General features: G+C 36.1%; 1 protein-coding gene across 4 annotated transcripts in view; it reads left to right on the plus strand.

Moving 5' to 3' along the window:
- CDC42SE2 (CDC42 small effector 2) overlaps nt 1-11,298 on the plus strand; it is a 102,844-nt gene that overhangs the window by 68,029 nt on the left and 23,517 nt on the right. The window lies entirely within an intron of this gene.

The raw sequence follows: 11,298 nt of genomic DNA on the forward strand, positions 1-11,298 counted from the left end.
CCTTATCCTTATTTTTCGGTTGAAATAGATTCTATTTGCCCAAAGTTAGGTAGATAGTAAGTGGTCTTAGCTAACTTCTTTTTGGTACATGCCTCACTTTTTTGTGTCTTCTAAACTATGCGTGTATTATTACCACTACCAAAATCCTGCCCTCCAACCTCCAGTTGTCTGTTCTTCTTTTAAGATGCTTAGATCAATGTCACCACTATAAAATTTTTGCCAGCTGTCTACTGACTGAGCTAATACCTTGTCTGTATTCCCACCAGCTCTCTAGTTTATTTTTCTATTATAGCATGGAACTTCTTGCACAATGAATAATTTGCACAGTGAATACAGTCTTTTCTGCTACATTTTTAATTCTTTAGGGACCCTGACCATATTTAATTTGTATTTAAAGGATCAGATCTAATACCGTGGAGAATGTAGCTATACATGCTAGCTGGCTGGATGAATAAGTGAATTTATATTTCATAATTTTGTTTACATTCATAACAACATAAAAGGAAAAATGAGGTGTAATCTTAAGGTCTTCTCGGGTCTTTTCTAAGCCTTTCCCCGAGCGTGCACCATCACTTTCTAATTTTCTCGTATATGCAATTGTTTCTGAATGTCCTTCTCTTTAACTCTGGCTCCCAAAAGGGGTAAAAATGAAAAATGAAGTGTCGGGGGGGAAGAAAAGGATTGGTGTTGGCTTTTTAAATCCCTTGGAAATCACTGCAGCCAGAGGGGGAGGGGCCTGAACAGTGTGAGAGGTGCGCCTCTTACTCTGCTCCCCTGTGGTCAGAAGCAGAGATATTTGGAGGACTGGGTCCTTTTGCCCACTCTGGCTCCCGCAGGCTACCTGTGTGCAAGCTGCTCTAGCAGTACAGGTAAGGATGGTGGATGGGTAGCTACTAACTATACTTGGAACTGAAATGGGCTGATATTAACTGATATTAACTTCCAAGTCTTCCCTGGAAGGTACAAGCCTTGAACAGACTCCAGAGTTCCAAAATAGTTACATGTGACAGATTTCTCCCTTGCAGTCGTTGGGGTTAGGGATGCAGTTTTCTGGTGCTATTTATTCTACCATCTTCCTTTTTATTGCTTTCACGATTTTGGTTTTTACATTTAGCTCTTTGAGCCATGGAGTATGGAAGATTGATTTGTGTGGTGTGAGGTAGGGTTCTAACTACTCTTTCATGCTAATCAGCTATCTAAAGACAGTTTATTAAATAGACAATCTTTTTTATTAGTGATTTGAAATGTCATCTTTATTATATACTACATTTTCATTTATTTAAGAGTCATTTCTGAAATTCTTCTTTTGGCATATTTTACACATACGCCACTACCATACACAATTAGAACACTAATTGCTGCAGTTACTTAGTGTATGTACTGTTTCATGGAAGAAATCTCTTTAGTAGATCTTTTCAACTGTATTACTAATGTCTTATTTTTTAAGCTGAATTGTTATTATATGGGTCCTTTTTATGTTTTTCTTCATGTTTTTTTCTTTGAGATAGTTCATAATGCATATTTGTAATTTTATAGGTGTTAACTTTAGGATTGTATTATTTTAGAGTATGATTGAGTGAAAGTTGACATCTTTAAAATTCTGTGTAATCCCATTGAGAAACATGGCCTGTCTTTATTTCTGTAGACCTTTTTATATTCTAGTAATTTAGTAAAGCTTAAAAAGTTTATCATGTAAGTATTGCACATTTCTTATTAAATTTGTTCCAGATATCTTATCAATTTTTATTACTATTCTGAACGAAATTCTGTTTTTATATTACATTTCTTAATTGGATTTTACCAGTATATAGGAAACTAATAATTGTTGTACACTATTTTTTTATCCAGACACCTTACTGAATACTATATTTTCTAAAAGCTCCAAATAGTGACTTTTTAAAGCCATTTTCTGATACATAAACCTTTTGTCCTTGATATCCTATGACATTGACCTCTAATAAAATGTTGAATAGTGTCAGTGATGGTTGAACATCCTTGCTTCTCTTGACTTTAAAGGGAAAGGTTCTAATTTACTTAAGCACAAAATGTACATTTTAGTAAATGTATAGTTACCTATACATTTGTTATTTTGTGTATTTATTATTTATTATGTATTATCTATGACATTACCAAGGATTACATTTTCAAAAGTTTTTAAAGATTATGGAATACTTGAATCCTATTGCCATATTACTTTTAGCATGCCTTGCAATTTTTTGTTGAAAGTCAGGTGATAATACTGGGTAAAATTATAACTAAGGTAAATAGGCCTTTATTATGAGGCTTTATGTTTACCTGGTGAGGGGTTAGGCCATACTGTTTGCTGTAGCTGTAGGTATCAGAGGATAAAATTTCCTTCAGTGTCCATGTTTTTGTCTTTGGGTTTCTGTAGAAACTTCCTAAATTCCCCTGTCACATAGGAGCCCTGTTGATGTGCTGGTGAGGTCGGGGGAAACTTCGTACACTGCTGAGTTGTTTCAGTCCCTTAGTGAGCTTGTGCCCCTGGGCTGTGACCTCCACAAGTGCTTGTGTTTTTTTTTGTTTGTTTTTTTTTTTTTTTAAACACCTTAGTTGCAACAAAGGCCAGAGGCGGCTGGAGTTGGGTGTTACCCTTTCCCTACATGGAAGGCTAGTGCAGGCTAGGCCTGGATATTTCTCTTCCCCACAGCTGGTTTCTGGTAAAACCCCAGTCATTCAGGTTCCAATAAAATAGTTTCTCTTGAGGGTGGGCTTTGTTAAGAATAGAACACTTTGGCTTGTTTAAAAATGGCTACCTTTCCTGTCTCCTTGCTGAAGCACAAGGCGATTCTCTGATCTGGACGTTGAGAACATGGTAGGGTTCCTGGAGGCGAAACTCACAGAAATGTGGCGTCTACCATAAGACTAGGCTCCCGTGGAGTGTTAACTCTTAAATTTGTCTACACTGATCCTCCAGCAATTCATCAGTTAGGGTTGAAGTTTTCCTAACACTGGTCCTGGAAACCCGGAGCTTTCTACTCAAGGGTTTCCGCTCTGGTAAGTTGTGATTTTCCATATCTGCTTCTCCAGTTTTGGGGACAGTGTTTCTCTCTGTGATCTCAGTTCTCGAAAGAATCTAAGCAGAGTTGTTAGTTTTCACTGTGTTCAACTCTTTGTTGTTGTGTGGATGAGAGTGACATTTTCTAAGCTCTTATATGCCAGACTGCATGCAAACCAGAAGTCTTACTGCTTTCGAAGATTGATTTATTTATTGCTGGTATTCATAATGTATCCTATTCCAGTATGTGATATAAATATATTCACCAGTGGCTAAAACAGAAAGACCTAGATTAGGAATTTAAATATCATGGCCTTGGAATTATAAATACAAGACATTGGAAATACATTTTCTGCTAATCAAAGGATAAGCAAGTTGAGTTTCTTGGTTTTTGTTTTTTGTTTTTTTTTTGTTTTTTTTTTGCACATATAACATGTCAGTATTGTGTTATTGTTTAATAATACATATTGGGCATCTGATTTCTTAGTTTTTTTGACTTGCTGAGAAAAATGACACAAAGCTTAACAGGGCAGTGTGGTTACAACAGTTGAAGAATAGCTTGTTTGTTGGCCTCAGGAAAACACGTATAAAGGATGCACTAATTTCTGTTTACAGTCTACAAAAACATCCTTGCAGATCTGTTAGTATCAGGAGTGCCTTATTTGAAAGCTGCTTGGTCATCTCTAAAGTTTTCTAAAGTATTTACTGAGATTAAGTGCTGCATGCCTTGTCTCCTACTCATTCTTTACCACCCCCTGCTCTTGTACATTCCATGTGTGAAAAAGGAACGGCCCAATATTGGGAAGAACGTAGAATGCATTTTTCTGTGTAGCAGCATAAGAATAATACTTTTTCTTCCTCTTTCATTTTAGCACAGTACAATACATAGTATAATAGGGCCCCAATTTTTTTGAGCCATGGTAATCTAAACCTTTTTAATTGATAAATGCTATCTATAGTTGCTGTTGCTAGATATAGCTAAGGCTGTGAATTTAAAACTTAATTTAAAAAAAATGAAAAGATTTGTCAGCTGTTTATGGGACCGTGAATCTTCACCTACTCATTGTTGTGCATTGGAGTGTTGGTGGGCTTCCTCCCCCCTAACCCCCAGCTTCCTGGAGGTATAATTGACATATAAAACACTGCCCATAATTAACATATACAGTCTGGTGAGTTCGGATATACGTATACACTCATGTTACCACTGCCACAATCAAGGTAATGAACTTCTAAGGTATCCTCAAAAACAGTAAATATTGATTTATAACCCCCCATTTAATGATTTGCCACACTATACTGATCATTTATTTGTCTCTGAAATGTGTTATTTTAATTAGACACGTCAGTACAGTCACCATTAGTAGTGCATATAACAATGCTGGTGTCTCTGCATGGAGCCAGGTACTGATGAAGTGACAGTGAGTGACACAGGTGTGTTTTTCTGCCATCATGGCTCTCACTGTAGTGGAGGAAGAGGTATTTAGTGAATGAATAAATGTGCATGATGCTGGTGATAGTAACTGCTGTGTGAAAAAAGCAAGTAGGAAAGGAAGATAGGAGAAATGGTGGTATTTGGGATGTACAGGGAAGTCTTCTCTGATGAAATGATATTGAAGGGAGTAAGGCTCGCAGATACCTAGCAAAGAGCATTTAAGTCAGAGGGCCTGGAGTGTGCAAGGGTTCTGGAAGTGCAAAGATGTATGTGTGAGAGGAACCTCAAGGCAAAGTGGCTGTGAGACAGAGGGACAGTGGTAGGAAATGAGGTCAGAGAGGTAGTAAAGAGTCAGGTCGTCTGTGGTCTTCCAGACCATGCAAAGACTTCAGATTTTATTCTTCATGAAATGGGAAGTCAGTGATAGTTTTGAGCAAAAATCCAAGTGAAAGAACATCCCCATTTTCCCGTGGTTCGAATGTTACTGCAGGCCCCAACTGAGGGTTCACACTGACGCACAGTGCAGCCTGGGCCAGCGAGCCCCACGAGCCCCACCCTCCCCTTTCCTGCGTCCTCAGGCAGTTAGGGATTGCTAGAAGAGCAGAGAGTCCAAGAGCTCCATGGAAGCCACTGCTATAGCCTGCAGGGATGAACCAGTGGTTTTCTGAAAGGTGTCTGGAGGACACCCAGCTGAGGGTATTCTGTGATTTTAGGGGATTTATTTAAAATGGAAGAGTGCTCCATGGGTACTATGCTACGTGACCTCACATGCAGGGATTTTATTTGGAACTTCCATTTTCAAGAATCACATCCCACACACCCTAAATGAGGTTCAAGTATAGTAGAAATGTCATCTTTTTTCCTTTCTCTGAAAACAAATGAGCGTGATCTTGATTTGTCTAATTTCACATAAAATTACATATATCCATAGTCATCTCAAAACACTTAGATGACTTTACTTAGTAAAAATGGAAATCTAGCCTTATCAATGGAGAAATGAAAAATATTCTTACTTTTTAGAAAGGCATTGCAAAGGACTGACTCAAATGTTTTAACCATGTTGCTAAACCTAGAAATTCCTGACTATTTTATGCACTGGAACTGCCTGCCCTGCCTTAGGAGTGGCCACCATATACCCTCGGACAGCTGCTTTGGGGTGTGGTCATGGGGTTCCCTGTGCACTTAATATCTTGAGGAAAAAGTTGAAATTTGTATGAGCTTGAAGACAAACTAGAATGGCTCTTGGCATAAGGGTGGAATCAGAAGGGTTTTGGTGTTCCTATCCTGTGTTTTGTTCCCTTAACCAGTCAGGAAGAGCTGCTAAGTTAGTGTCCATAGCATTTTGAGTGAGTTCAAGTTGGGGAAGTGGGTAAGAAGGTAGTTGAAGGCCATTTGTATTCAGAAACTAGAATGCTTTTGTAAATTTGTAGATGTCAGAGAGGAAATACTTGCTTTAATGCTTTTCTTAAATTGATCTTTATTCAGTTTGGATTGGTACATTACTATATACCTCAGATGAAGCAAATCATTTCTTAACAAGCCATATGATTGTTGCCATTTTTAGTTACTTAAAATGTGACATCAGCAAAAATAGTAATTCAAAAGTAGGCATTAGTATAATGAATCCCATGTACTCTCAGCTTCAAATATCTGATCTTGTTCATCTCATTCCATGCACTTTCCCCTTTCTTGTATTATTTTAAAGCCAAATCCCAAGCATTATATCATTTTATCCAAAAATATGTCAGTATTTATCCCTGAAAGATGACTCTTATTTAACATAACCATAATGCCATTATCATACTAAATTATTAATAATTTAAGTTTGTTTTTTGTATAAGTGTAAGGCATAATAAGTAATTATGAAGAAAATATATTACAAAGTAAATATTACTCAAATTAAGAAATGGGGCATTGCCAGCACCCCAGAAGCCTCCCATTGTGCTTTATAGTCACACTCCTGCTCCAACACCTGGAGGAACTGCTACCCCAGTTCTTAAGGTGATGGCTCCTTATTGTATTTTATGATTTTATCATCTATTATTGTATCCCAAAACAGTATAGTTTAGTTTACCTGTTTTAACTTTAAATGAATGGAGTTCTACTATATGTAATCTTTTGTGTTTTCTTCTTTAACTCAGTATTAAATTTATAAGATCAATCCAGGTATCTGAACTTCATTTTCATTTTTTCATGAATATTTTGTTATATGACTATACCACAATATATTTATCCATTATAGTTCTTTTGAGAATCCAGGTTAACAGTCTGAGACTCTTATGAACAGTGACCTTTTGTGCCTTTGTGTGTGTGTCACTGGGCGCACACATACTTGGGTTTCTCCAAGGTATATTGCTAGGAGTGAAGTTACTGACTCCGATCACTTTTACTCTTTGAGGGCATGTTGTTTTAATTTGGTATTGTCAATTTACATCCCAGCAGCAGATTGAGTGTCCCAACCATTGTTTTACATCCTCATCAGCACATGATGTTTTTAGACTTAGATTTTTTTCAGTCTGGGAGGAAAGTATGGCATCTCTTTGAGGTTTAACTATGCATTGTCTTGCATTTTAATAGAGAATGAAAAGTAACCTGACTTTTTGGACTATTAGGTTGTGAATCTTGGATTATACACAAATCAGATTTCTTGAAATAAAATTTCCCAGTTCACCTGCCACACTTTTGTTCATCAGCATGTTCCATTTATAGAATAGCATGAGGTCAGTTCTTTGAGAGTACAGAAAAAAGACATATTTAGATAAATTGAATCAGATTAAGTTAGGACATTATACTGTAGCAGCTTTCATCTTTGTAGTTAGTTTCAAATATGGTTAAGCATTAATCTAATTTAGTGCTTTCTGTTTCTAGTAACTATTGTAGAAATAAATGCAATCAGCAGCCACCAGGCATTCACGTCAGAGTATATACTAAATACAGAACTTAGTTCTTAAAAAGATGTAAAATAAATATAGAAGTTCTAGTATTTTCCTCTCACATCCCAGCAGATCATTTTGAGCAACCCTTGGGGGAGCATATCCCCCATTGCAAACTTTTGACTAGAGCAGAGGTCCCCAACCTTTTTGGCGCCAGGGACCTGTGCTCTTATGAGAATCTAGTGCCTGATGATCTGAGGTGGAGCTGAGGTGGTGATGCTAGCGCTGGGGAGCTGCTTGCCTGTTGCTCACCAACTGCTGTGCGGCCCGGTTCCTAATAGGCCACAGACTGGTACTGTTCTACGGCCCCGGGATTGGAGACCCCTGGAATTGATAATAAGCCACAGAGCATGGAGCTCTGGAGATCAGAAACAGGACTGTGTTATCTTCATTGTGATAAAAACAATTAGCATTAAAAGGAAAAGAAACGAAACCCAGGAAAAATTTTTTTGATGAACAGGAGGAAAAAAATCATTGTGGTCAAATAATTAAAAAAAATGTACATCTATATGGCAGTTAAGCTACAATTAAATTTTTTCCCTATGTGATCTTTAAAAACTGTTGTCTATTCTTATGTTCATAAAGAAAATCTTCCTCATCTAGGAGGTCATGTGTAGTCAGTGTGAGCTCCTATTAACTGGCTCCTTATCCGAATACTGAAACATTTCTTAAAAGATCTATTGTTTGCAGGCCATGTGACCACATCTGGGAGATTGTTTTGTTTATTTAGAAAGCAGCCCTCAATTGCAAGTTCTGTCATTTGTGTAAATGGTATGAAAGTCTGAATCTTTTCATAAGGTGGTGAATTCTTAAAATGGCTAAAATAAAGGCACTTCTAAAACACCAATAACGTTAAGATTTGTTTTGCTTTACTGGCTCTTGGGTTTTATAAACCTAGAAAAAGCAAGAGTGAAAAGGATTAAACTTTTATTTGTCTAGAGTTAGTGTGGATTGGGTTCTGATTCTCACATTGCTTGATATGTACAAATAGGAAAGAAAGAAATTCTGTTAAGGAACTCAAACTTTATTACTTAAAAAATCAGAAAAAGAAAAAAATCAGTACCAGGCTGGTAAAGTAACTATTGTTGTAGAAGAATAAAAATGACAGATAATACTTAACAGTTGGTGGCAAGGAGAGCCTTTTAAAACTGCTGTTTTTTGATGTTTCTGCAAATTTTATGTAATCTGTGACTAAATAGAAATTAGAATTTAGTAATTTCTGAGACCTAATGGTATAGTAGTATTTTAAATATCTGGGACTGATATTTATGATGTCTATAATTTATTGAACATTTTCAGAAATACTTAAGAATCTGTTCATCTGTGATGTAAACACATGGTAAAAACTATTGTTTTTCATACTTTTCTGCTTTAAACTTGCATATAATGAATAAATAATAATACAGATCAGTTTTATTAGCAGCCCTCAAATGCAAGACAGATTCTAAGATTTCAGTTGTATCTCACTGCCTACTCTAAAGGTTGGTCTGTTTTCTTATTACCTTTGATGTAATAAAAATTGCTCTGATTTTTTTTTAGGGAAGCTATTTCTAGTACTTATGTTCTGTTTACTTTTGTAGATTGCTGTTAGGTTCCTTGAAAAGCTATTTCTTACACTTATCTTACATTCCTCCATTTTAGCAGTTGGGACATTATTTATTTTGTATTTATTTGTGATTTGTTTTCTGTTTTCATTTGTAAAATTTTCATACAATCATAAAAGTTTAGCTCTTAAAGGCATCTAAGCAAACATCTGTGTTTAATCAAATGAACGTGTATTCACGCACATGCAGATTTGGAAACTGTTAACTAGTAAACTAAGTTAAGAGTAATGAATTAATGGCAGAGCCTTTGCATTTTAAGACTGGTTTTCTTTATGTGTTTGGTAAATTTTACCCAAATGGAAATAAATACAGCTATTGAATACGAAATTGAATTATGAGACTAATTTTGATAAGTTATGGTGAAATCAGCAATTTTAACATTTTAAAAGACTCCTTGCCACCAAATGTTGTTTGCTATTTTTATAGACCTTCTTAGTCCAAGTACTTTCATATATATTAATTTAATAATATGCATGCCTATCATTTTAATTCCTTCTTTTCTGCTCCCCCCACCCGTCACCCTTTGTCTTGTGTGGTTTTGATTTTGTTTTTACTTTACTTTTTCTTGCAATATCTAGGTAGCGGTCACCGGTATCTTACCATCCACAAATACTTCTCCATGTCTGTTAGGTACATATGCATGTATTAAAAATTCATTAGATATTGGGACCAGTATTAGCTGTCCGTGAGTCCTGCACATAGTATAAGTAAACAGCCTCCTCTAAGAAAAGCTATTACTAGATGCCCTCTTCTTGCCTTTTTAAAGGACAGATAAAATTAGTAGGGAACAAGACAAATGTATTTTTAGTAGTGTTTAGCCATGGGAAATCGATCTCCTTTTTAGGAGCCCCAAAGTTTTAAGGGTAGTTAGGAAAAACAATTTTGCCTCTTTTTCCCCCCTCTTCATTTGCAATCTGGTTTTCTCTGGGCTTTAGAGTGATTTAGATATGGATTTGAATTTCAGTGCAAATACTTATTTACTGTTTGACCTTCAGGAGATTAATTAAACCTTTACAAATAGGAATAATGATAAGAAAAAATAGAAATAATCTTATCTCATAGGATTTACTATATTAAAGTAGATAACAGATGAAGTGTATTAAATAATTTATGTAAAGTGCTTAGCATAGTACCTGGCATATAGTAACTGCTCTTTTTATGGATCTTGAGTTGGCAAATTACACTTTCCTCTCATTTTAAATAATTTTTTGTTTTGTTTTTATTTCTATTGGTTATTTTCAAGTGTGTTCTATTCGAAATGAACAGAACTTTCAAAGCTTGAAAGGTTGGTCTTTCAACAGAGGTGGTTTGATTTGGTTTGGTTTGGTTTGGTTTTCAGTTACCAGGAAGAGAGAAACAGTTGTGTAGCATAAGCAGATGTTGGATGGAGCATACACACAACCTCCTCCCGCCCCCAAAATCTCACTTTACATTACATTAGAGTTTAAAAAACAAAAAGACATAAAAAGATAAAAACCCACAACAAAAAGAGAATTGGAGAGAGGAGATAATGCTGGACAAGAGAGAATTTTAAAATGGATGGTAGAAAAGGAATTTGCCGAATGCAGCCACAACCTAATTGCCTAAAAAGGGGGATACTGACAAGCAAGTCAGCATTCTTTAACTGCGTTGCTCTTAGAATGCCTGGACTCAGGCTGGAATCCTTCAGGCTGGCCTTCAGCAGGTTCTTCTTTAGAGAATGGACTGGATCTACAGAAAAGATGGGGTGATATCTGCACTTCTGGGCTCCCCAAGGGAAAAGTCAGCTCACCATCTTATCACCTTTCTTTGAATTCGCCATTCAGCATGCCTGCTACATGCATGTAAGCCTCATCTGGACACTCCGTGATCACCAGATGTGAGGAGAGCTAAAAGAAATTAACAGAATAAAAACTCAGGAAATAGATGATACAGGGAATGCAGAAGAACTAAAACAAAACAACATGAATATTCCTCAGATGATCGAGATATTGAACTCATTAAAGAATACATTATTAAAGAATACATAATGTATTCTTCTTTAATGAGTTCAATATCTCGATCATCTGAGGAATATTCATGTATTCTTTAATAATGTATTCTTCTTTAACGAGTTCAATATCTTGATCATCTGAGGAATAGGAGAAAGAATGAATCGAGGAGAAACAGTGTTTGGAAATGATGTAATAGCGGAAACAAAGAAGTCCAGTAGAAGGGCTAGAAGACAAATCTTACAGAAAGTAAAAGAAAGAGATATGGAAAGTAGAAGGGAAGAGTTAAGTAAATTAGATGGTTAACCCCAAGAGTTCAAAATATGCCTAATTAGAGTTCCAC

This window comes from Pteropus vampyrus, unplaced genomic scaffold (assembly GCF_000151845.1).
Source record: "Pteropus vampyrus isolate Shadow unplaced genomic scaffold, Pvam_2.0 Scaffold74, whole genome shotgun sequence".
NCBI classification, from domain to species: Eukaryota; Metazoa; Chordata; class Mammalia; order Chiroptera; family Pteropodidae; genus Pteropus; species Pteropus vampyrus.